At 39.2% G+C, this 27,862-nt stretch overlaps 1 protein-coding gene and 1 long non-coding RNA gene across 11 annotated transcripts in view; one reads left to right on the top strand and one right to left on the bottom strand.

Moving 5' to 3' along the window:
• B3GALT1 (beta-1,3-galactosyltransferase 1) overlaps nt 1-16,890 on the bottom strand; it is a 225,931-nt gene extending 209,041 nt beyond the window's left edge. For 6 of the 10 annotated variants that reach the window (XR_012777093.1, XR_012777092.1, XR_012777091.1 and 3 more), the window contains exons 1-2: nt 16,704-16,890; nt 4,891-5,005 (exon numbers count right to left, since the gene is read on the bottom strand). The gene's annotated coding sequence lies outside the window, so the exon portion shown is untranslated. Of the gene's footprint in view, nt 1-4,890; nt 5,006-12,486; nt 13,165-16,703 lie in introns of all 10 variants that reach the window. The other 4 variants (XM_075511762.1, XM_075511759.1, XM_075511757.1 and 1 more) reach the window with 2 other exon arrangements.
• Nucleotides 16,891-17,015: 125 nt separating this feature from the next.
• LOC142414494 (uncharacterized) lies at nt 17,016-25,093 on the top strand. Its single transcript, XR_012777096.1, has 3 exons — nt 17,016-17,636; nt 24,523-24,779; nt 24,885-25,093. It is a non-coding gene; the product is annotated as an uncharacterized LOC142414494 (long non-coding RNA).
• Nucleotides 25,094-27,862: the final 2,769 nt, after the last annotated feature.

The raw sequence follows: 27,862 nt of genomic DNA on the forward strand, positions 1-27,862 counted from the left end.
TGAGACAACCTCTTCAGCTTTAAAAGAAAGTTCTATTGCTGCCAAACAGAATTATACTGAGTTCATGCTACAGCGGTACATACAGAAACTAGTAAATTCTAGATGTTCAAGGACTAACTTTTACAGAAGTGTTTTACATTTGTATATAACTGCACTGGTTTCCAACTTTTAAATAAAAGATGCTTGTAGAATGAAAAAAAGAAATCCCTGGCTAAAAGATGGTATACACATGTAAAGTGCTGCACACCATCAACCGCCCAGAGGTGGTGGTTTTTTTCAAGCAGAGTACAGGGTTCACAACATGAGAAAAGTGAGCGAATACACCACTGATTTTTTGTGCAGCTGAAATAACATTACTAGACATTAGAACAATAACAATCTGGACAGTAAGAAAACCAAAACAAACAAACAAAAAACCCACAACAAAACCCCACAAACACTACCAAATCACAATATCCTCTTTTAGTGATGTGTAAGGTGAATTTCTGACTTTTCCAAAAGGAGAGAGAATGTTCTGTCTTCTTTATTAGATTACAGCTCCATTCTCTCCAATTCTTTTTACCAAGCAGCAAATACTTTAAGGAACATCAGAGAAACTTTTGTTCCAAATAACATTCATTAGTGCATTTTCTCTCTTGCTGTCTTTATATAAAACTGGTATACAAGAAAGCAATGGACACTGAAGAAATCTTAATTAAGATTTTACAGGCAGTCCTACTACCAGAACTGTTGTTTTCTACTTCAACATAAAAATTACAAAATCCTTAAAAGTCACATGATTGACTCTGGGTTTAGTGAAGAGGTAGACAACTCAATTTAGGTGTTATACTATTCTTACAGAGTTGTATTTTCTCAAGTGAGTCAATTAACATACAAGGAGCTTCACGCTATTGTGATTATATTGCTTCTAGTACAGGAGTCATTTGGGTATCTTTGTTCTGCACACAGAGAGTAGAGTTTCAGTGTAGTTGTGTTCATTTAGCATAGTTTACTGCATATTTTGTCCACATCAAAAGTAAAAGCACTGCTACTGTCACACTTGTTGGCAATTTAAAATCAACCCTGAAAAACCTTTAACTGAAGGCAGTAACTAAGCAAAAAATAGAGCATGTGTATAAATTTGCTTACTGGGCATTGATACTAAATTATAAAAGACAAATAAAAAACATTGTCACAGAGGAGATTAGTTTAAGTTGCTGCTGCTTGTGCTGTTTGTTTTGTGGATAAAGAGATGAGCTAATGTTTTACAGATGTCAACACTTGTCACTACTACCAAATTCAACTGAAAAACCACTACTGCACACTTCCAAAACCACCTCTTATACAACATTATTTTCCAAAAGGCACATAGCCCTCATGCTTCCAAAATTGCTAATCATGCCTAACCAGTTTTGCTGTACCCTTTCTATCATGCTGTGAAACATATGTGCTTCAGTTGCAAATGGTCTAAAAATAAGTATATGCATGCAGTTTTATCAATTCAAAAGAGAAATCCTATAAAGGCATAAGAATTTAGGATCTACATCATCTTCTACTGGCATGAAGCCTTGTGGATGGTCAGAGAGACAGCAATTCCAGGACAGAAGAGAAAACAGCACCTGTTAGCTAGCCACAGACAACAGCAATTCAAACAGCAAATAGCAAAAGTAGAGCAGACTTATCCTTTCCCTTTAGGAAATTCTATTTATCTCTGCAACTGTTACAGAGCTCTAGAGGGACTGAAATCTGTCCTTTCAGTAGAACAGGAAAAGACAATAAACACCACCTCTGTTGACTGATACCTCTATGATAAAAGGCATAGCATGTGTTGCATGCAGCTACACTTTAAGCATCTTCCTTGATGCCCTTTAGTGAAACTGACCCTGAAAAAAAGTGCAAATGAAATTCACATACAAGTTTATGCCAAGTTTTGACACGACCCTAGAACATGGTCCTGGAGACCATTTGACTTTGTGAAGCAGACACGCATTTTCTAAGAGGTCATATGTCACTGCCACCAGAAGTCAAACACTATACAGAAGCTGGCATATTTAATAAAATGCCATTGAAATGCATCCTACCTAGAACACTGCTAAATGACATGCCAAATTCTTGAACCAAAGTAATCATCTTCAGTGTCACTGAGTAACTACCTGGCACCAAAAAATGGCATTTCCATTAGAGCCATGTATTCGTCACTTCTATATTGGGTAAACATCGGAGTTCAAACTGCATTTCCATGACAGCATTCAATATGGTGTAGATGGTATGGTATTATGAATTTAAGCTTGATGCAAAGTTTTAGTAGTAGTAGTAGAGTCTTCAGTTCAGCGAGATTCTCATTTCATGAACAAACATCCTATTGACTTTTCTGCGACCTGTATGTACTTTAGGTCTGCAAGGTCAGGTCTTCTGTATATATCTTAACGACCTAATCAAAAGAACAATTTTCATACAAATACACAAGGTATAATATAGCAAGATGAGAGGGAAAGCTATTTCCCTTTTAAGCTAGTAACAGGCACAAAAATTTCTAGGTAACACCTTTTCATACAGTTCAGTATTTCCTCGTAACAAGAAACAACTGGGTTATGCCTATTCCCCAAATGATGAAAAAGTTGTATATTTGAAAGGAACAAAGCACCATATGCACATGGCATGTCTTCCTATGTATGAAAATCCAGTTGGATCAGAAGGGGAAAAACTGAAAAATGTTTTTCATAGACTCAGAGAAAACCAAAAAATAATATACAAGCTTCCTAGGAATGCTCTCCCCTCAAACCATCTTTGTAAAACAGAGCATACAATTTTTTTATTCGACTTTCTTTTCCTTTTTTAAAATGCAAATTTGTTTACCTTTTGTTAAATAAAAGAAAGAAAAGTAGCCTGGAAAAGAAAAAAGATTTAACTGGTTCAAAAAGCCAAGTACAGTATACAAGTCGCTGTGCAAAAGAGAAAAGAAAAAAAAAAAAACTTTGAAGATGTAAATATGAAGATACCAATAAATGTCACAGTTTTAACCCTTATATAAAGCCAGAAAAATTTTAACATAGGTTGAGAAAATTATTATTCATCTGATCTTTGCCATCACCTCTCTCTTTACTTTCTTGAATATCAAATTGTGCTGTCTCTTGGTTATACGTTCAAAACTCCCATTAATAACAAAGAAAGTTAAATGTCTGAAACACTAAATGGAGAGGAGACTATTGTCGTTTTGCTTGGAAGGCACCATTTACAGTAAAAAACCTGACTGAATGAACTAAATAACAAATACAAAAGTTCCCTTTCCTCTAAGAATTCAAAACTTCTTTAAAACAGTAAAATACACATGCTGCCAACTTAGACTTCTAGCCCAAACTCACACAGTTTTCACTGTTTTCTCTCTCATTATTTCCAGAACAAGTATAGTACAAAAATTCAGCACAGTGTTCCTGACAGTAAACAAATACTATGAAAGCAAAATCCTCCTAAGCCCTGATAAAACAATCAGGGTGAAATAGTACAGATAGTATCCTGATGAACCCACAGGCTGCAGTTTTGGGGGGAAAAGGAAACTATAAATCTTCGCAATACTGTGTTCAAGAGAAAGCTGTTAAATGCACTGAAGGTGTATTAACTACCTAAATCCTGAAAACTGAATTCACTGAAATTCAGGGAAGTCCTGGCTTTTCACTCTCATAGAAGAGGGGAAAGGACTCAAGGTTGACTGAAATTAACTGAGGTCTTAGAGATCACTATTAGTTAGTGCAGTGAGCTTTGGATAAGGACTTTAATGTGAAACTCACTTGGCAATCAACTATTTTTACTTTTTTTTAATTGTTGCTATCTATATACTTGTATATTAGCCTGCCTTTTATGCATTTGTTAACACTGAATATGGTCATTTCATTCTTATGGTTCTGTTTATTGTAACTGTTCTTTGCATAAAAATTATTTATGCAGAATAATAATACTGTTTGAAGAATAACTCCAGAGAGCTATATTTAAGGTTCTTCTCTAGAGGTGTGCAAGGTTATTACACTATTTCATTACCACAAAACAATACATCTTCAGATAGAGGCAGTATTAGCTTGTAATATTGCTTGCTACTGTGGTACCAACTTTCCCTTGTAAAGCAATGTAATCACTTCCATGTTGGTTATACATGAAATATTAGTGCTATGCTTCATAGGGAACACCTCCTGAATTTTCATTACAATATATTGTTATATTACTTATACAGTTAGAAAATCTATTTGTCTTTAAGCATGTCATTGCTTCTCATTGAAAAATGTCTAGCCTAAGTTTTACTAGTTAAAAAAAAAAAAAAGTGTTTTTCCAGTTTTAAGTCCTCAATTCAACCAGTCTGGAGTTTGTTATGGATTTTCTAAACCCCACGTCATCTCCAGGGTTCTTATAATTATCTTTCATAATACCACCTATCAGAACCGTTCAAAGATTACAAATCTTTGTCTTTCTAGACAGAGGAGAACAATAAGTTTTAATATCCCATGAGATAACCTGGTACCATAAGTATATTCTTATCCATCTAATATTAACTATATCCTTATCTAGCTACTCTATAGCAAAAGAAACTAAGACTACAACAATTTGTATTGTTTTACATATGAAAGATGTGGTCATTACCTTCAAAGCTTAACATGATTTTATTTTTCAACACTGAAAATATACAAAACTCAAACAAATTATTGTACTTTTCTTCATCGAAATAGTCCATCAGATAACAAGTAGAGCTACCTTTATTAATATTATGCCCTTCTCAGCAAATCAGGCAAAAAAGTCATCTAGTGAGTTATGAAATCCTGGCACATAACGTGTACAAAACTGAAGCAATTACAGAATTCACAGTTAGTACGCAAGACAACATAATGGATTAACAATTTAGGCATGCATAAATAAATATGTACATACTGCATATTTAGAAGGCTTTTGAATTGAGAGAAGATGAAACTAAAGTTCTGATCAGCATTTTTATGATCACTGTGGAAATGCTAGGCCAGGTCCTCAGGTGCATGAAGTTTCCACTCTGCAAGAGAAGCAAGCTGTCACGAAGCCAGTTAATAGCTACTTGATTCTGTAGTGTCCCCAGCACCAACACAGATTTGGCTCATGCAACCTGGCTAAGGCTCCTAGGGGACCAAACTGTAGTACCCTTGAACTTCACTCATCCAACCAAGTACAAGTGCCACCAGGTACACATGTATGTCCATGTGTCTGAGAGCACTTTCAGGCCCAGCAGATCTCATCTGGCTCTCCCGGCTGTCTTCTAGCAGTTGGGACCAATTAGTTAGAGTACGCAGTGGCCAGAATGCAACATAGAAACTGATCCACCACATCCAGCCAGGACTGCTGCTCTTGATCATCTCTGGCCTAAGCAAATATGCTCTGGTGTTCAGAGCAACAGCGAATCTGGGAGCCAAAACTGACAGCATGTCTCTGCTGCACTGTGTAGAAACTTCTTAACTTGTTCTACAGATAACTCAGTCTCAAAGACTGTAAAGAAACAAGTACTACTAAAAGCATTTATAATGTAACTAATACTAAAACTGATTTCCAGTATTAATCACTATACTTTTTATTCAGAGGATGTTTCAACATACAGGACAGTAGATGCTTCTATCTGTGCACACATGCTAGGTCTCAAAGAGAATTACAAAACACCTTTTAAAGAGTAAAAACATGTAATATTGTTAATACAGTTGCTTAAAGCCATGTTGTTAAAACTGTGATTAAAAATTACTTTCAAACAAGTGCATGTTGTATAAGTGTAACTTTGTTTACAGGTCATATTGGCCCAATAATATAAACATTGATAGTTTGAAAGATGGGCAAAACATATTTTTAAAAAGTTCGAGTAGATCTATAAAAGTTGGAAAAACCATGCAGAACCCTTATTGGTATCTTGCTAGAAAGAACTGCATTAACAGTAATTCTAGATAGTACAGGCTCTAAATTACTTCCAAAATATCAGGTAACATGCAGTCAACGTCAAAACCAGCCCAAAAGGTCTTATATAAAAATTACAGTAGGTCTGAGTCTTCATTTCACTGACAGCTGTACAAAGTGCATAGGACTTGCTCAGATGTAATTGACCTGCTTGCTCATGTCAGAAGTCTCACCACCAGGCAATCACCTCAAACAAGTGATAACAAATAGTGAAATGAAAACATGCAGTAACTTGGCTGAGTGACCACACAGAAAATAAGGACATACTTTACGAAAGACAAGTTCCATTAGCACTTGTATGTTGCTTACTTTTACTGAGATATAAAGAAATTTTCCTTTCTCAGAGTTTTCAAATTATGAAGGAGATGATTTCCAGGTGACCTCAGCTGTGACACATTAACCAATACACAGCTTCCCCAGACTTTGTGGTTATTATAGTAATATATAGTTTAAAAAAATATAAAATGGGTATGGTTTGGCCCAGGCTCAAATTCCTATGCCTTGGTGCCTACCTGTAGGTGGACCTGTGATCCCATGACAGCCAGCCAGCCAGAATGATCTACAATAACCTAGCCAGCAACAGTCAGGTGCCTCCTTCAAAAGCCAGTGATGAAATGCAGCAATAGGGAGAGGCTCAAGGAAGTTTTCTACCTCCAGGTGGGGTGTCTTTGTTCCAAGAAGTCCTTGCAGGGCAAACAAAACCTAGCAGAAGCCTACCGTGATGGCCTCCCTGTTATATGATCCACCACTTCTGCTGCATCATCCACATTCATTCACACATTTTACTATGACTTGAGGCATAGTCTGATACCTAGTACAAGTATAACATCTTCAGAGGAAAACCTATCACTTGAGTCAGTTATTTTCTGTGCAATTTTTACTGAGCCATTTTGCAGTGTGTCATTTTATGTTTTAATTTCTAGAAAGAATTAATGAATTTTGTTTCAGGAAACTGAAATGACAAAATGTCTGAAAGTGGATGGCTGATGCTATGGCATTACTTTCCTCTCCAAAAACCTGCAGGTGACCTTTTTGCTTTTACTAGCAAATTCTCTTGCCACCTACTTTTGTCATGACCATTCCTGAGATTACAGCAGTCTAATTGAGGTGCAGTACCGAACTCACTCTGCAGACGACTTCAGGTGATACCAATACCAAATCTTAAAGAGGAAGAATTACTGTCTCTTCTCTACAAATGAAAAACAATTCACAGCAAACATCTTCGTTTGGAACTTTTCAACAGAGTTGTCTGTTTACATTTAGAATTTGTGCCAGTAACAAACAATAGTATTTCATTTCCCTTTTAAACAAGGATATTACTGAATAAACTGTATAGAACTTCTAGAGGTTAGTTCTTAGTTTAACTAGCTTTTTGTTTGATGCCTCTATGCACACCTCTTTTGTTCATACCCACACCTATCAAGATTTTGTATTTTCACCAGAGAAATATTCAGAGTAAGATACCCATAATATGGTACTTTAGTATCTCCTCCTCGCCTGTAACTAGGACATAATGTGTTGAATTCTACTCCCATTGAGTTCTAATTTAATAAACTAGACAGAATATATGGATAAAACAATTTTATCCCAGTAGCAGTATATTTTCCATGTGAAATGTTTAATAAGATCCAACTTGCAACATCAGCAGCAGACCGGATGCTCAAATTCTATTCCAGACTTTTATAGTCTGTTTCAACCCCTGATTTATCAATGGGAACATCTGACTTTGTACAGTAATCTGAAATCTGCACATGAAAATTTCCAGCAAGTAGGCCAGTCTCTTCAGAGTTTGCAGAACATTTTTTCACCTGAGCTGCAACATAAAAATTTGTGTAATAGGTATTACAGAGCAGAAGTACTAATGTGCTCTTTAACAAACTGATAGGATAGAGATGAATGCCAAGCAAGTATATGCAGACTTGAGACATCAGACTCAACCTGACCTAGTTGCCACTAACTTGGTGAGAGACTTTCATTTGAAGATGAATTCAATATTATGAAAACCTGTAGTATGCTCATACATTTGAATCTGTCAGCCAACTTTTAGCAGTGCTATGTTACCTCCTAGTTTATTTTAAGCAAATACAGTAGCGAACTACATATAGCAGAATTCATTTTATGATTACGTTTGAGGTAAGATGCATTTTCTGAGGCCTTTCAGCAAACACCTAGCATACTCAAAAGCTTGGCAAAAAGAAAAACTAGTGGGTTTATTACAAAGTCTGAAATCCAAGCAAAATGTATTATTTTTCTACATGGAAAAATCTTGCAAATTCTGAAAGCTTTAAATAAACTTTTATAATTTTATACAGTACAATGCTATGAATGTACTAATGCCACTCTTACTAGCTACCTAACAGACCAAATGATTTCTTGAGATTTAAAGTGTCTTCTTCGAAAATGTACATAGAAGAAATTAACTGTTTTAGAATATTTTGTGGATGCCCACAGCAGTGTGGCTTCCTTTACATTTACTATCCTACCTACATGAAAGTATTTTTTCTAGGGAAGAACATATTAAAATTTGGCTGAAGATTCTGAAGATGTTAGATGAATTATTGCATACATCTTAACACAAGAAGATATTGTCATAATTAAACAATGGAAGACAAGTTCCACTTTTTATGATGATAGCCTGTTTAAGGCAGATAAGCAGTGTAAGTGGCACTGCTCTATCAGTATGCTGCTAAACGTATTCAGCACAGATTCATCAATTACCACTACCATGGCCTCTAAGTACTGGGGAAAAAAAAAAAAAAAAAAAAAGACTGTGCAGACTAGACACTAACAGTGTTCATGTCCATCCATGACATCCTTGCAGGCTATCATGAACTCACTATTCTACATTAAACTAATCTTGAGCTGCATCAGCCAACAGAAAGCTGACGATGACTTTGCAGCTACTGTACATAAAGACGTGTTTGTCATGAAGTAGCACTAGGTGAGTTTCAAGCACACCATGCAAAAGGGATACACCAAAACCTTTTCCTGTGGCAAATGCCTGCCTTGTCTTGGTTGCTACAGATTCTGGCAAACAGCACCCACTAAATAGATCAGGAAGCTGACTTTCAACCACCCATTACTAAATTCAAGTAGTAGAAATATTATATTTGTTACATACTTGAATACACACTAATTTGAAAAAGCTGTTTTGGCGAACTGTGTTATGGTGCAAAACAAAACGAAAGAAGAATCCTGCTGCAGCAAATAACTACAGTTGGTATCACAGTCTTTTAGAAAGCCAGATTTACATAGCAGATGACCTCATCAATGCATAGTAGAACAGCTGGGGCCTTCCTTCAAAGGATGTAAAATATAATTCTTTAAGGTAAATATTTAAATTAACCAAGCAATAGGTTGACTACTAAAATAGTCCTGTACTTCTGCCAAGTACTTTAACAACAATAAATCAAGAAACAGAACAGTGCTTCAGGTTGTGGTTTGACAAGCACATAAGGCAATTTAACTGCTGCCTGTTAACCATCTTGCTCTCCTCTTGCATTTACTTCATAGTTCTATGTCCTCCCTTGCATCAGCCTTCATCAGGTCCTCTCTGAAGCACATTCAAGCTGGCAGAAAGTGGTTTTGTTTTGTTTTGTTTTTTAAAACCAGTGGTGAGGAGCAGTCTTCTGCCAGACTAATGTGCTGAAGGGGTTCTGCAAAGGGTTAGGAAGGATGGAGTCATTGTGACTGGGAGAAGGGAAGACAGAATCATCACAGACAGCAGCTGGAGTCACTTATGCTGCTGTGAAACCACATTTATTACTAAGTAACATCAAGTAATAATGCAGCACACTAATAATACATTTCCAATGTTTCCTTAAACCTCACTCTCAATGCTGTTTGCAATGCAGCAGCTCTTCTAAGTGACATGCTCTGAATATCAAATGACAGCCTGTTTTTGAACAAGGAACATGAAGAGATCCTTTCTATATGGTGGGCTTCCAGCCTAACCTCCAATAAAACTGAGAGGGAGGAGGGGAAAAGCTTTGCTTATTATTTTCATGTTACTATGAAATGTAGTTCACAAATGGAAGGTGATTAATCAGATGGTATTGGAGTTAAGCGTGTTGTGTAGTGAATCCGTAGAGAGGCTAGGAAAGCATTAAAGTTATTTGAGTACACATCACTTTGCACTCCAGTATTTTTAAAAGCTTCTTTGGTTTTAATTAAGCATAATTTTAACAGCAACCAATATGGATCAAATACTATATACCACCATTCTCATTTCCCCATTCAGTGCAGTTGGATTAATTGCTATGAATGGCATCTTTCAGAGTTTTCTTTCTATCTGGTCTGGTTTCTGGACACAGCCTTAACCTGTTTTCTTCTGAGCTCATGTTTACTGGGGTTTAAAGGAAAAAAAAAACCCAAACAAAACAACAAAAAAGAAAAGCCTATGTTATGTACAAGCCATTTTTAAGATCTACAAACACCTTGACTGATTTGCTACAACACTTTTATCCCGATTCTCAGACATCAGACGTACACACGAAAAAACTCATAAGGAATGATATTATTGGCAAAATCAGGTTAAATACAAGAAGTTGCCTTCAAGCACAGAACTAATGCCATGCTGATGGTAAAGAACTCCAGAAGCACCTTGCAAAACTCAGAGTGGACAAAAAGATGACAAATGAGCTTCAGTGTAGATACATGTAAGTTAATACATCTAATGAAAAATAATCTAAATCGCGTCCACACCATGCTGACAAATGACTCGGAGAAGAAATTTAGGAGTCATCGTTGACAGATCCCTGGAATTACCAGTTTTATGTTCAACAGCAACCAAAAAACCTAGCAAAACATTGGGCATCATGAGGAAAGGCATTGAGAACAAGACAGAGCACATTTATACAACCTTGGTCCACCCACATCTCAATTAGTGTGTGAAGTTCTGGTCTCTGCATCTCAAGGACAGACTCTAGTCAGAGAAGGGCAAACGAAATATTAAAAGGATGGAGTACCTGCCTCAGAAAGAGTCTAAAGACGCTTTTCAGTTGGAGAGAAGGCTGAAGCAAGATATGATCAGTCAAACCATGAAGGTGGTAAATAAACTAATGTAAAACTTTTGCTTGCTAAATCCTTCAGTAATAGAACTAAGAGACATCTAATGAAGCTAGTAAGACATTAGTTTAGAAAAGATTAAAGTGCTTCTTTACAAAGCTAATAGTAAGCTTCTGGAACTTACCACCACAGGAGGCTGTGAAGGTAGTGAGCATCAGCAAGTTTGAAATAGCCAAGTTGTTGATTGGCAGGTCCACAAACAGGCTCTAAAAGCACTGAGCAGATATATACCTACCATCCCTAATATGAAAACTAACTACGCAGGGAGAGTACAAGGGAACACATACATAAAGTGGCTAGGTTTGTGTACAGCCCCTAAATAGCACCCCTTAACATCACTGTTGGAGACCAAACCCCGAGTATGAAGGCCCACTGGTCTGATGCAATAGAGCTTTTCTGATATTCTTAACTTCAATTTTCCCTAATATCTTCTGTTAAACTCTGAAAAAAAAAACCCACAAAAAATAATCCCTGCTTCTTATCCACTATGAAAGATACAGGTCATATTTGAGTAACAGCAGACCTTCAGTATAAATTCTAACATGCAATATCCTATGTTAAGCAATTAGTACTATATCTTTAAACAAAAATAAGGGTCAGACCCAGGAGGAAATAGTTGAATTACTCCAGCCAGTGTGACCCCCACAAAGCCACAGATGTTGTTCCACAGCAGGATAGGCTATTTCAGTGAAAATGTAGCCACCTGCTGAGGGACAAAAGAAACAAACATCAGTCCCTCAAACAGCAGAGCTGCAGAACAGCTCAAAGGGAGGCAAGGTTAAGCATGTAAGACATTCACATTTTTACTACAGCAAGTCTCAAAAGATAGTAAGAGTTAAAGCTTATTGGTACTCAGATGGCAGTCTTAAAAAACTGAGTGCAAAAGACAATATCTATAGGGTATTTTCTGCCCTCTTCTCTTCTACCGAAAGTATTTATATATGAAATAGGCATATTACAACTGAAATATTTTGAGGCTACTGATAATACAGAGCACCTTCTGCAAAGGGAGAAGGTATACTGGCAAGACTCCATAGAAATGAATAAATATAGCTCAACAGAATTCTCACATGGTTTCAGTTGTATAGCGTATTCTTCACTCACTTCACTCTTACCATTAGCTCCCTCTCCATTATTTGGTAACTTCTTGTTATTCAGGAGGAAAGAATGTATACTTATGTATTTCATAAATATATGTAGTGATACATTATGTTATACATTAATTTATACATTTAGATAGGCATTAAATTATACATTTTCATTCTTAAGGGAATAATAAAGTACAGTTTTGATGAGTAACTATTGCAGGTATTTAGATTACTCCCCAATAATTTGGGAGGTTAAATTGAGAGCTACAAAAATCAGAATGCAGGAGGGCTAAAAAAGTGTCCATCCCCCACTACACCTGCAATACACCTAGCACTTTTACATTTTAGGTAGTGATACAAGAAGAGGAGTGTGCCCGTAAACGAGATTTGTAATTAATTATCACACCTTGAGTCGCCTTCACATTAATACTATGCACAAGCAGGCCCAAGGCTTGGAGAGACTTGTACATCCGTTCTTTCTCCTGGATGAACTCCAGGAAGCTGATCTCAGCCACCAACACATCTGCAGTCTGCACAGCTCTGCTGAAATTTACACCTGCCTATCAGTCAAAGAACAACTCGCCCATCTTCACCTCTCTCCCTCTGTTGAAGAGCTGTGTCCTCAGCATCAGGAGCTGAATTCCCATGTCCGGTTTAAGAGCATCTTTTGTTAACTTCCTTGGAAAGCATTCACAGGAGACACAGGAGCTGAAGAAGAGCAATCTTGGACATTCACATATGCCTATGGCAGTGTTAGGCAGCAACAGATATTATCACCATTTGGAAACAGCTGAAGCCTGTGAGTAAGTGACAAAGGGAACACTCAGATGCAGAGGCATTTTATACTTCTGTTTATCTGGAATTCTGCAGAGCTTCCATACATCAGCATTTACAGTCGCTGTGCTTGCTGGAGACAGTACTAACAGCTACAAGTCAGTATTTTAACTGCAGTTCAAAACCAGCATTAGCTTTTCCAAAAAGATCAGCGTACCGTTTGCATGTTCTAATGCAACTAGAAGGAGATTGTTGTGGTTTAACCCCAGTTGGCAACTAAGCACCATGCAGCCGCTCGCTCACCCTCCCCCTGCAGTGGGATGGGAGAGAGAATCAGAAGAGCAAAAGTAAGAAAACCTGTGGGCTGAGATAAGAACAGTTTAATAATTTAAATAAAAGAATAATAATAATGATGATAATAATAATAAAAAATCATAATGAAAAGGAAAATAACAGAGACAGAAGAACAAAACGCAGGGAAAAACAAAAAAAAAACAAGTGATACAACTGCTCACTACCTGTTGACCGATGCCCAGCCAGTCCCCGAGCAGCAATCGCTCCCCCTGGTTTATATACTGAGCATGAGGTCATATGGTATGGAATAGCCCTTTGGCCAGTTTGGATCAACTACCTTGGCTGTGCCCCCTCCCAGCTTTGTGTGCACCTGGCAGAGCATGGGAAGCTGAAAAGTCCTTGACTAGTGTAAGCACGACTCGGCAACAACTAAAACATCAGTGTGTTATCAACATTATTCTCATACTAAATCCAAAACACAGCACTATACTAGCTACTAGGAAGAAAATTAACTCTATTCCAGCCAAAACCAGGACAAGATACATCATTCATTATTTTCTAAGATCTTCTGCAACTCTTCAGTAGTTCAACTAAATGTACATATGTACTTATTTCTAAAAAAGCATGCCACTTGTTCTCCCTAGCTGTATCAAAAGAAATACATTTTCCTACTACTTACGGCAAATTACATCACTAATATTTTAGTATCCATCTTAATCTAAGCAACTAAATAGGCAGCAGGTTGGAGAATGTGACAGCATTGACTGCTTCAGTTCCAGATTTCTTATTATATTGCATATAGCAATACTTCCCTGTAAAAATTATTACTACAAAAGCAGCTTAGGAAAATCCAAGAATTTTTTTTTGTTATTTTAGTGAGTGTCCTTTTACTTGGGAGGCATACAGATGGACTCATTGTCTTCTATATAGAAGAAAACTATGAAAAGCAAGCTAACAATCTCTGAAAATTCTGCATTCTAGTTAAACTAGGTATGAGCATTATATACTTATAATAATTATGAATATTAGTAAGTCTATAGCTGATTAATATTTTTTATGAAGTAAATGGTTAATACATTTATATTCACTGTAGTGGTGGGACGATCCCTGCTTCAAAAAAGTTTATTACTTATTAACAGACAAAGAAGAGAAATCAACACTGAATCGAGCACCCTTCTGAAGATACACAATTGAAATATTTTGATCTTTTAGAAAGGGTTTCCTAAGAACTCCGAGGAAAAAAAAAGTGGTTAAGACAAAGATAGGCTATGTAGCAAATACAGTGGCATACATTCTCCTCCATGCACATCCTCCTGAGAACAACCCCAGTGAAACGAGTATCATGAATAAAGACTAGAGATTTGCTGTAGGTTCTATAGTTTACCCATTCATAAACTAAATTTTTAGATTAAAAAAATCTGGTATCAGTCACAAGAGAAAAAAAAAAAAAAAAAGCTTGGTGTTTTCAGCCTGTAATCTTTGCAAAAATTCTACTGGTCTCTGCCACAAAACCACCACAAAAATGTGGGGGTTTCTTTCCTAAGAAAGCACATAAGGAAAACACAGGTAAGGTATGAGGCCGACTGGCACAACTAAGCGCATCTCAGACATTGCATCATGGCTATGTGCAACGTACTTGGATCAGGATTGCTCTCTAAATTAACCTAAAATACTCTGAAGACATTGATTGAAGTTAACTAAATGAGTTTTCTGAAAAACTGGTTTGCCAATATGATGTTTTGCTGGATCTATCTGGAATCAGTGATGTACAACAAACTGAAATTCCATTAGCAATTTATGTTCTGTCAAAAACAATATTTAGTGGGTAAGTATGCAGGGAGGGAACAATATTAACCTGTATCAGTTATAAATTCCACACCTCAAATCTTTACATTTAATAGTGCCATCCCCTCAGCTGTAAAACTGGGCTTCAGCTCTCCAAAGCAGAGCATGTATTTGTAACAACAGGGCTTACGTTGGTTATTCATCCTTGACATCTATCACATGATTTTAAAAAATTCTGAAAGCACGTTATGCATTATGTGATTGAACACGTCCTTATAACTGAATTAATGTTTCAGAATGCTGTGTATCAAGAAAGAGAGAACCAAATCAATACACTCCTATAAGGTAGGGAAGGAAGCTTACAGCTACAAAAGAATGAAAAACGGAATCAAATTAAACGCTCTTTATGTTTTCTGCAGACAATGTTTCTTAATGTTTAAAATGCCTGACCCATCACGTGCAAAATAATCAAGAGATAACAGAAACTATTTTCCCTTCAACCGTTAATTGTGGATGCTATCTTGCTTCCTACTGAATCAATGTCAAAACTCCTCTTTATTTCCATGATTGAAGGATCAGGTCCATCATCGCAAAGTCTGGCAGCATCCTAAAGATTCCTTAAAATGTTATATAATCAAGATTCTGAATGTTTACATCAATGTCTACAAAGAGCATCTACAGGCTATTTTTTCTAAATTAACAAGATTTGACAATACTTCAAAGCCTTCCAATACCATCTTCTATCACTACAAGTACAGCTGGTTGAAGAACAATGAAAAAGAGTGCACACGGATAAACGGGATTTCATCCTTGGGGTTCCTCCGTCTCAACAGCCAGCGGTCCTATAGCAACCGTCACCGCCACGCTTACTTTAAAATAACTTTTCTTTGAGCTAACTCTTTTAACAACTTGAAGATACAGTCCGCGACCACAACAAGACCACCACCTTCGTTAGCTTCCCCCGCATGTGAATCGCCCAGCTCAGCGTCCGGGACCACGTTCGAGCAAAATCCTTCCTACCAGGGGAGTCCGCACCACCGCCCCACAAACAAGCCCCGCCGAGCGGCTCATCCCCGCCGCCGCCGCGCGCCGCTGACCGGCGGGCCGGGGCCGCGCGCACGTCCGCGCTGGCGGTTGTCGCTCTCGCCACCCGCGCGCGAGCTCCCCGCGCAGGGCAGCAGCCACCCGCCCCGCGCGAGCCGAGCCGAGCCGGCCGGGCCGGGCCGCAGGGCAGTGCCGCCCGCCCGCCCGCCCCCCTCAGCTCCCTCTGCGGAAAGCGGGACCCGCAGCACCCCGCCGGATGGGTGCGGGGTCGCGGCGCGGTCCGCCTTTCCCAGCGACCACCCCCACCTCCCCGGCAGCTCCAGCCCTCCCGAAGCGACGGAGGAGCGGAGAGGGCAGCACCGCAGCCCCGCCGCCAGACCCGACTGGCGGGCTAGTGTCGCCCCCCCCCGGGGCGCCCCCGGCCGCCGCCAACGGGGCGGCGGCACCGAAGTTCCCGCCGCGCCGCCGGTGCCACCCGGGGACCGGGAAGGGGCACGGCCGGGACCACCGCGCCGAAGGGCACAGCAAGGGGCGGCGGGGGACGGCGCCCGCCTGCGACCGCGGCCCACCGCCGCCCGACGCTGCCACCCGCCCCGGGCATTCTGCCTGCCCGCCGCTCCGCCCGTGCCGTTACCGCTGCCCGGCGCTGCCAACGGCCCCTTCAGCACGAGGCGTAACGGACGCGCACGAAGGCAGGCATCCGCCTTCCCCGCGGCCGGACCTTACCGGCCGCGCTCGCCGCCCTCGCCCGCCTGGGCGCACGCCGCTCCGTGCCGGGCTCCCGCTGCCGAACGCCGCCCCACAGCCGGCATCACTGCTCCGCCCGCAGCCGCACCAGCCGCCGCGGCGCCCGGCAGCAGCGCCCGCCTCAGGAGAGCGCAGCCCGGGCACCGGCGGGGCTCGCCCTCTCCGACTGACAACGGTTAGTAGCCAATCGCCGCCCGTGCAGCACCGAGGAGGCGGGAAGGTGTGACGGAAAGGGACCAATGGAAGCTCGCCCCTGCGGCAGCGCTGTTTCCGGGAGGGGGGCGCCGCGCCAGGCAGCGGGGGTCGCCGCGGGTGTGAGGCGTTGGGGCGCGCCCGCAGGGCCGGCGGCGGGGCTGTGCGGATCACTGTGCCGAGTGGGGCCGGGCTGGGCCCGAGCGGGGCTGGAGCTGGGACAGGGCCTCGGCCTCTCCGGGACTCGCTCCAGCCCCGGCGGTGGCCGCCGGCAGTGGTAACGCGTGCGGCAGGGTCGGTCTCGCCCTTCCCCGGCTGCTCTAGAAAACGGGAGCGGGGCTGAGGGCCGGCCTTTCAGGTGGGAAACGTGCGTCGCCCTTCCTCTGCGTGCGCAGGAACATCAAACTTCACGCCGAGGCGCTTTGTTTAAAAAAAAAAAAAAAAAGAATTAAAAAATGGGAAGAGGATGTATTTCTTCCGGCGGAATCCCGCTGGGCTGAAAGCGTGTCCACCGGCAACATCCCCGCGGCGGCCGGCTGCCGCCGACCTTGGCGTCGCGGCGGCAGGCAGAGGACCACGTCCTTAAGGGCCGCCGCTGCGCTGTGCTGCGGTGCGGGTGTGCCGTGCCCTGCCGTCCCCTGCCGTCCCCTGCCGTGCCGCCCCGCCCCGCGCGGGACCCTCCAATTCCCTCTATCGCCATGGCTGGCAATGCGCTGTGAGGTTTGTACCGAGTGTGTGAGGCCTCAGAACTGAGGCGTGCCTGACCTGCCTGCGCCTGTGTTCTGCTTGGTTCAGCTGTAGCAGCACTTTCGCCGGTGGACCAGGTGTCTCTGGCTAACTTTTGTTTACGCGGTACAACCATAGTTTTGCATCACTGTTGTTCTATGTAGAATTAGGTCTTTTGCATCCTAACCGCAGTGATGTAGTGTAGATGTATACAGGCCTGGTAGGGTAGCAGAGGCCCTGGAGAAGTGAAGACCCAGGATGCACCATAGAGGAGTAGTGGCATAGGGTGGTGAAGGAAGGGGCACAGGCTTGCTACTGGAGACCTTATGGCTATAAACGGCTTACCCATGGTCAGTTAAAAAAAAAGCAGGCCTGGAGCGAGAAAAAAATGGTTTTGGGGTAAACAAATAGTATCTAACATATCTAAAAGGTAACATACATAGTAAATTCAGGTGTAGAATTGGAGCTGCAGACCAGTGAAGAAAGAGAAAAGTAAAAAAGCATGTTAGCAAAGATAAAAATGACCTCAAGTGGATCCTGGAGGAGGAAGAAGAAATCATAAACATGAACATCATACTTCTCCTGGCCAAGGACTCCAAATGCTCCCAAGTCACTGTTGTCACCCCCTCACACCCTTAACCTAGAGTGAAACTGATCAGGGGATCCAGAGGAGCAGTGGAAGGGTGGATGTAACAGCAGGAAAGGGGTACAACAACTTTAACTGCATTATCATCACTCTTTTTCTGTAACTAATGATTATTAGACTCCTAAGATTTCAGTTATACCAACAATAAATGTCTCTTCCCTCTTTTCCAGTCTCTTTCTCTAAAAAGCCAGGTGAATAACACTCGAAAACATTTCAGAAAGATGTTTCACTGCTGGGTTCTTTTAAGTGTTGTTGGTTTTTACCCACTGTTTTGGCATTTACTTGTCAAGAAAAGCTCCTTATCCAGTTTTGTGCTTTATCCACCAATTCAAAAGGTTGTGGAGGTTTATTAATTCCTAATGGTTTACCATCATATTTCATGCCTTTTTAGAAATGTTTCTAAAATGAAATAACCTCTCAAGTTAATCTGGTCTTAAGCAAATGTTTGTTCGGTCTTAATGAAGGAATTTATTGTTACGGGCGGAATTCCTTGTTCAGTTGTACCAGATGCGGGTACCCTCATTTGCGCCGAGTTCGGAACTGCTACTGCTGTTAAACAACCTGAAAGTCATGCCCTTTCCTTTCATAGCAACCTTTTAATGCAAATTTTATTCTGGTGAGACTGATCCACTACAGCAGTAGATTTCTTTTCCTTCCACGCTTCAACTGTTTACCTTTTTTTTTTTTCTTTGGTGGCAATGATACATTTGAGTTTTCTGTGTCCAGTGTGAACACTGAATACATCCACTTTTGTTTGGAAGGAAATAACAAGAAATGTTTTAAATGCTTATGGGTTTAGACACTGTGCAATAGCTCAGTCAGAGATGTCTTTCTTCTAGCAAATTGCTTTTATTAGTTCAAGACCCACCTCAAGCCTTGAGAAAGTACAGTGTTAATAATACTATTTTATACTAACTCCCGAAAAGGAGGAGGAAATATGAAAAATAATCTTTGTAAGTGAAGCTCTTTCATAGTAACTAGAACATAAATTTCATTATTTTTAATATTTTAAACTTTATCTAAAAATGTAAACAGAAATTGAGATATCCTGTCTGAACAGTATTTTCATGTTATAAGAGTAGCCTTTAAGGTTCAATAGCAGCTTTTTGCAAGCCTATACACAGCTCGGTGTGTAAGTTAACTAAATCATTACTTGCCAGGATAAGCCTGCTGTTTAGCTACCAAAAAAAAAGAGTAATATATCTTAACAAAATTTTTCAAAAGTGCTGAAGATCTCTAAACAGAATTTGTTCCAAATAGAAAGACAATATACCACACAACAGCTAAATATCCTGTTTATGAGACAAAACTTCTCAGAGGGAGACTTGTTGTTACAGGCATAGAAGTACCAAATAGTTAAAAGTGGAAAACATGTGAGAAAGAGAAAGCAGCACACCCGAAATATGGGCCTGTTCATTAAAGTCCTTTAAATGTAACATTTTCAAAAATTTAGCAGAGCTCTTAGTACCTTGGTAAACTGGTTTTTTTTGTATCCTAGTAAAATTGCATAGATTGGTTTAGCCCACAAAACTGTTAGCTTTCAGTCCTATAAGACAAAAGAGTTTGACAGTTCTTTCTGAAAAACAATATAATACTCTTGAAAAGTACTAACAAGACGTACAGGAGCTGAACTACTCTTGCATCAGAAACAGTAGAAGAAACACGATCCCCATACAGCTCTGTCAGCGGGAGTCCCTTCTGTTCTGGATCAACAGACTTCTAGGGTCTTCAGAAGTCAGGAATCACACCTATTAAATCATTGTTTTAGCTGTTAAGACTGCCAACAAGGTGTGAACTGTGGTCTAAGTGCTGGTATTGGGGACCTTGGCAGACAGTAGGAACTATGCTGAAATTTAACTCCAAAAAAAGAAACACAGTTGCTGTATATCCTTTGGTCTTTAACCTCAGGTTTTAGGAGAGGTTCTGCTTTTTACTAACAATGTGTGTGCTTTGAGAAATTAGTCCATCTCCATCCAGAAAGTCTTTGTGGCCCCAGGTGGCTCCCCAATTTAAAAAAGTGGTTTGGACTCCCAGTTATGTTTCCACCTGTTCTGTTCATGACTTCGTGCAGGCACTTTACTTTTTTGTCTCTCTTTTTATACATAAGAAATTTATTGGTTTTGGAGAGAATCACCCCACAGGGAGTTGGTATTTTGCTAATGTAGGTAGCAGTAAGTGGAGTCTTAGTATTATGTTTTGATATTAACTGTGCATCCAGCTGGAGACTGATTATACTAAACATCAAATCTTCAGATTTTCCATGCTTCATCTAGTCTTTTCTCCACTGATTCATCTGTTGTCTTTGTCTTTTAATGCTCTGCCCCCCTTTTTTTTCAGATGAAAGCTCTACCTATAGACATACATAAATTGCATTGTTACCTGATACTGTTTTCTGATGTGAGTCATATTTTTGATTGCTAGGAAATAACTGTATGGGCACTAAATAGGTGAGTCTATTCCAGACCAACTTTCAAAGAGGAATAACTGCAGTATGGGTTTGATGTCCAGGAGGAGTACCAGAAAGCACAAAACCATTTCCAGGATGGTGATAGGCTGACAAAACCTCCGAATTATAAAATACTGTGGATATTCCCTGCCGTGGTGGGTTGACCTTGGCCGACTGCCAGATGCCCACCCAGTTGCTCTCCCCTCCCACCCCCAACAGGACAGGGGGAGAAAATAAGATGGACAAGCTTGAGGGTTGAGATAAAGGCAATTTAATAAGAAAAGCAAAGCCCACGCATGTAAGAAAAATAAAAGGGAATTGATTCACTACTTCCTATCAGCAAGTGATGTCCAGCCACTTCCTGGGAAGCAGGACCTCAGTACACGCAGCGATTGCTTTGGAAGACAAACTTTAACCATGAATGTCTCCCCCGCCCCTCCTTTTCCACAGCTTTTATTGCTGAGCACGATGTCATATGGCATGGAATATCCCTTTGGTCAGTTGGGGTCAGCTGTCCCGGCTGTGTATTGGCAGTTGGTGTTAGAAGGCAAACAATGTATTACCTGAGCCCTTCTGTGAGGCATAGTGTATCAGCAGATCTTTTACATCGAACTGTAAAGTAACCTTAGAGATAAACATTATTTCACTCCTCCGTTTTGGTAGGGTTTGAATATTTAACTGATGCATAGATGCAGCACTGCCTTTACAGATCTGTGGGAGGAATATTTGATTATTTATTTTACATTACAATTTGCCAGTGTTATTCAGCCTCATTTGGTAACCCATTTGTTAATATTATGTAGATGTATGTTGTGAGATGCAAATCACAGTTATGTGCTAGGTGCTATATAGACAAGTAAGGAAACAAGGTTCTTGCCCCAAAGAGTTTGCTCACATGATCTCTTCTGAAGTGCATTGTGATCTGATTTCACACTGCATGAAGAAGTATTTCCTTTCGTTATTTTATCTGCCATGTATTATGTCAGCTGGAGAGAGCTAATCTCCCCAGAAACAAAGTAAGGCAACTTCCTTTGTGTGCTGGGTGAGTCCTTCAAGATATTTGTTTATCTGAAGTGATCGGTTGCAAGCACAGCTTCCATTTATATAGTGTCCTTCATAGCAATGTCACTATGAACATAATGAATATACTTAGAAGTATTTAAAGACTCCATAAATATATATTTCTTTGTGTCTGCCTTGAACAGTGATGTAAGATAGGCTTTTTGCATTGAGGAAGGGATGGGTGGTGGAGCATTTTTTCAGATCCAAGCAATTCTGCTTTGCATGAGTGATCAGGACATAGAAGGAACTTTTTTTTTCCCTCCATTGGTCCAGTCAATTTAGGTATTTTTATTTTTGTTTTTAATATATTAGAGATTTTATTGTCCCTCACCCCGTATTTAATTTTGTGGTGGATCATCTGTTTTGACACACATTTGCACAATTACCTAAGGAATTAATTATAAAAAAATTAATCCAGCTCTCAACTGAGTTAACCAAGAGAGAAGAGCCTTCACATCACAGTCAGTGGCTGAATCCAGCTGGCAAAAATCAATGTGGTTCTGTTTAATCATGATTAATGTTTTCACTTATTTTATAATTTTGCATGCAATTTTCTTTTTAGGGCTCTTGCAGGATGATTTGGCAATTGCTATTCATAAACCAGAGAGCTTGGTTCTGTGTCATCTGATAAAGATGTCATCTGATTTGCTTACCAGCAAGGGGCTGTGACCAGTAGAGGGATGTGACTTGACATTAAATTCCATTTTCTCACAGGACACATTTACCAGAATTCAGGATTCACATGCCCTGGTACTAGCACTGCAAAGGTTGGAATTGTCATCACTGGTACTATTTTATGATTGACACACCGGCCTGGTTCTGTCGCCCTTATTTTCATTGAAGAGCATCTTAAGAAAAATTACTCACACGTTTCTGTTTCATCTGGAAGAAAAAGTTGTCCATAGTCTTAGCCCCAAAGAGCTCATAATGCAAGTAGAGGAATGATAAAAGAAAAAATGGAGTATATGTGTAGAAAGAGTGAGGGGAAAAAAAGTGAATCCACCACATTATGAAGCAATTTAGTGGTACTGAACTTGCTAGTTCTATATATACACAGCTGGTGTTACAGTAATTTGCTGATTGCTTGTGGTTCTACTTATGTATACATGAGTATCTATCTATTTATATACATACAGACATGATATTCATATATGACATTAAAAGAACATTAAGTTTGAAAGTGAGAATGCCTGAACTTAAAAGCTGTCTGATATAGTCTTTAATTTTGTGATTGCATGGTGTTTTTCTTAGGACTCTTACCTTAGTCAGAGCATAGAAGGGATGAATCCTGCTACTTGCACAATTATTTAATATTTTGATTTATTGAATTATTAAAAATATGACCTCAGGCCTTATTGATTACAATCTCCTATGTATCTTCTAGCTGCTGCAGCAATTCAGAAAGAAGTCCTAATAAAAACATCCTCCTGGCTATATATCACCAGGACATGATCTGTACCATACAAAAAATAATGTGAGATGTTGAAATTGAAAAATATATTGCAAATATAGTCAAAATAGAACCATATCAAAATTGAGGCACTAGATTGATTTAAGTTTATTCAGCTGGAAGATATTTTTTAGCATGGGCAAAATTCTATACTCTTACCAGATATTTTTCCTGGAAATGGAGGAAGCCTTTTTGGTAAAGTTTTAAAATGAAATCAGTTTGTCTGTCATTTCCTATGTGCGGAATGCTTCAACCCAAACGGATAACATTAGACAAAATTATAAGCAATTGAAAACAGCATTTTTTAAATGGCAAGTATGCAAATCTATTACTAGAATGGTATTACCTTTTCCTACAATTAAGACACATACATGACTGTGTGGGATAGAATAAAACATAGATTTTAGCATCACAGCTTAGCAGGCTAATATTACTTGAGTAGGAGTGTGTCATTTACAGAAGCCACCCCAGACAGGTATTGGTGTATTTTTTCTGCTCCACCAAAGCATTTAATGTGTGTTAAAGAAGAATCATTCTAGAAAATTATTGAAAATCCTGGAATTTTTTATCATTCCAAGACTTGAATCAGGGGAGGAATTACTCCTTATATTATAAAACTTAAAAGTCCAGCAGTCCATAAAGCAAGATATTTTGGTGCTGGGCTTTAACTGTTTTCAGAACTTTCAAGTGGATCCAGATTCTGAATTGCCAGAACTCAACCATTGTAATTGTATTGGCACATATGTATCTATGTCTTCAGCAAATGTATTAAAGGAACATTAAAGTTTCAAAATCAAGCACTCAGATGTTAGCAAATGGTAAAATTAAGGTTGTCCATTTGACCATATTTCATGACCTTGTGAATTATGGTTAATTTTTGAAAATTATGATCACATAATAATGGATCAATAATATAGTAGATATTAGTAAATATAGTAATACATGTACATACAAGTGGAACAAACTCAGTAAAGGCACAGGACGTGCAGAGTTTTGTCCATTACCCACCTTTTCTGTGTAGCCAAGTCTTCATTTGAAAAAAAGCATTCCTAGCAGGTTCTCAATGAATATTAATTTGAAACTACTAAAGAGGATCATGCTAATTCCACTCTGGCACTGAGTGCAGGTTTCTTCCATTCACATGCAGGTTGTTTATCAGTTCAGAAGGCCTTTTCTAGACAGGACACCGTACAAACACGATACTCTTAGTCAGTGTCAACAAAGAAATTCCCCACGGTTAATTCTATTTTCTGCCTTCCTGTTTTTGAGTTTCTAGATGGAGCAAGTTCCAGACTGACACTGGTTAGTGTCTTAACAGGGGCAATGTGAGCACCTGAACTTCAGCTGCAAACAAATGCATACAAGGATCCATGTTGCTGAATGTCCCTTTGTCAAGATACAGTAATAGTTTGATGACATTGAACATCCCCAGTGAAACAGCAGTTCCTTAGTATGATACAAGAAGTTTACTGGACAGACATGAAGTTATCACAGGAAATTTTCCCTAAGAAGACTAACTAAAAACTAACTGAGGTTAGTCTTTACAGTGGTTACTATAGAAATTAAAAAATATGTTTTGATCAGGGTGGCCATGTACACTTAAGGAATTTGTTTTGATTCGTATATTATTTATCTTAGGTATTTGGGAGATGGTGTTGATTAAGTCCTTCACTTTGGATGAACTTGGTGCAGAACTTAAGAATGACCATATAAAGACATGTATGTTTCTTCTCGATTCTGGGGCTGACAGAGGACTGGCAAATACAGATTGTCTTCATGGCTCCTTTCACCTTCCCTCCACAACATCTGACCATAATAATCTACTTTATCAAATGGAAATAGCTAGAGCACAGAAACATAATACTCTTTATTGCTGTGTCATCTCTGTCTCTTGGAGGTGATGATGAAATTTGTAGCTGGTTAAAGAAAATGGTTTGTTTTCTGGCATGCTGCAGTAGTGTTGAAATGTCATCACAGAACATGAATGTCTGGAGCCCTAATCCCAGCCTCACCGAATTTGTTGGAAGCTATTTGGCAGAATTTTATAGAGCTGATTTTTCTTACACAGGCTTTTGCAAATAAGGTAAATTATCCCTATTCATTTTTTCCTCATTTTCCTGTCTTGCTGTCTATAGTGCACATATACTTTCTTCAACAAAAAAACAATAAAGATACTGGAGCACTCTGCAGTATGTTACTTCATAACATTAATATTTTCAAATATAGTTTGCCATATGTTATTAGCCAAATGTTCATATCATGATGCCTCCAGAAACATATAAAGGTATTCTTGGTTGTTGTCATAATGCTTTGTTTTGAAGAAAACAATTTGGGCTTCACATTCTGGCCCAAGAAGCTGAGTCCATGCTGTTTCTGTTTTATGGCATGCTGTCAGCATGGATAGCTGCCAGAGCCTGTTAAAGCTACTTTTCATTACCTTCTCTCCAGGCACATAAAAACCACTGCCCGCTTTGGCAAAATAGTTTCCTCAGTCAAAGCCATCAAGACTCAAATCTGTAGCCTTCAATACAAGAGTACCATCCCAACAAATTAGAACAGCAGCTTATAGGAGACAATAAAGAAAAAGAGATTCTAAATAGTATATGATACTGTGTACATGCTATTTCCACTCTAATATTGCTTTATGAAAAGCTGTACAAAACATCTTAAGATTGGACTGCAAAATTACTTTTTGTGTCCAGCTATACATGCTGAATTTATAGCTTTCTGTTTCTTCTTTTTTATCTAATATCCTGTAGAGTTCTTAACTGTGATCACAGAGAGAAACTGGAAGTATATTCTAAGCGGTAAGAGACTATTTCTTATAGATTAGTTATTCTTTTTGGTTTATATATGTGTGTGTGTGTGTGTGTGTGTATATATATATATATATATATAAAAAAAATATGTGCACCAGCATTACAATTAAGATGACATAATCTAATTTACCAAACTTGAACTTTGAAGTACTTTCTTTACTGTTCCGTCCCCTCATGGTACAGCTATACCTCCATTCACCCATAAGTTTTTAACTATTCCACCTCTTGTACTGAAAAGTCATCTTCCTTTTTTGTTGAGAGGTGACTTTCTTTATCATGAAATGAAGTATTTGGTGAATTTTTTTTCTACAATAAGGGTGACTGGAAAAACAGCTTCTTTTCAGTTTGGAATATGCAGTTTCTGTGGGGAAGGAATGGCTTTTTCGTAGGTACCTGTTGTGATAGAACATTATTCCTTGTCAGCATCTGTCACATGTATCATTACATCAGTCTAAAAGTAATTTTAAATGGATACTGATAGTGATGGTTACAGTGTTGAGAGCCAAAAGGTAAAGTGGGTTTGAAATTAGCTGTCATCACGTAGGTGTCCCTTTGAGGTTTTTCTAGGAGGGTTTTTTTTTCTTTAACCAGATTATGAGATTTTGAAAATCACCTGCTGCAAATGTGTAGTAGATTTTTCATGTCTGTTTTTAATAAAATTGTAATGTACTCAGTTAATGAAAAACACATTAATAATACATGTGAAGAGTTTATTCTCTCTTACTCTCTCCCACACCCTACCCGAAGAGAGGGGAGGTGAGGAAGGTATAGGAAATAGGTCCATGGAGAGGTAAGACTTTGAATTTTTCACCTTGTTTCCTGAAGCAGTACACAGCTGCCTTATTTTTTGTTGAAGGACTATACTGAAAATTCAGATATTTCATGGTTACATTGTCATTTAATGTTTTAGAAAGCCCAAAAATAAGGTCAGTCTGATTATGTTCCTAAGCCCATTCTAACACAGTTCCTCTCTTTAAAACATTTAAAAATGCTTTTCATGTCAAAATCATCAAATGTAACCCACATACAAGGTGAAATGCTGCTTGTGAAAGTCAGTAAAGTTCACCCAAAGGATTTAACTTGGGTGCCTCTTAATGGATGAAAGCATGAAAAGAGACAAAGGTTTTGATCTGTCTCTTTTTGATTTCATGTTTTCCTGTTTGTTGTGAGTGTACCCAGGGTAGTTAATGTTTTTGCAATTATACCTAACAGTTGGAGGTGTACTTGACTGAAGTGACCCAAATCTTATATAAGTAATTCTGATAATTACCCTGCACTTTGAAAATAAGGCCTGAACTATAATTATTTATGGGCAGCATTTTGCAAGGAATGTTCTGTGTCAGAATAAGGCAGATCCTTAGCATGGTTTTAATGTACATGCTGAGAACTATGTCTTTTAAGATACTAATGTAGGTATGCCTATTAACATGTATGAAGGAGATAAATGCTTAACAGAAGACAGACAAGATAAGTACACTTTTTGCAGTAATCAAGCATTAGCTTTCAGCAAGTCCTTCATCTAGGAGTCCACTTTAGCAGTATAGTAAAAGTGTTATTTAGTTCCCCCTATATTTTTGAGGATGCCCCTGACTCTACAAAGACTCCAAAGGGATCAGTTGATATGCTGCATCTATAAAAACAATTTAAGTAGCTCTAAGTAAGTCTTCGTGCCAATTATGTTAATGAAGCTGCAAAGGGACTGCAAATTTAGAAGTCCTCTAAAGTCCAGTGCTGGCCCAGCAATTCAGAAGCTCCTTAACAAGACATTAAATCAGGCTCTTTAATCTCTCTAATTGG

Source organism: Mycteria americana, chromosome 9 (genome assembly GCF_035582795.1).
Source record: "Mycteria americana isolate JAX WOST 10 ecotype Jacksonville Zoo and Gardens chromosome 9, USCA_MyAme_1.0, whole genome shotgun sequence".
NCBI lineage: Eukaryota > Metazoa > Chordata > Aves > Ciconiiformes > Ciconiidae > Mycteria > Mycteria americana.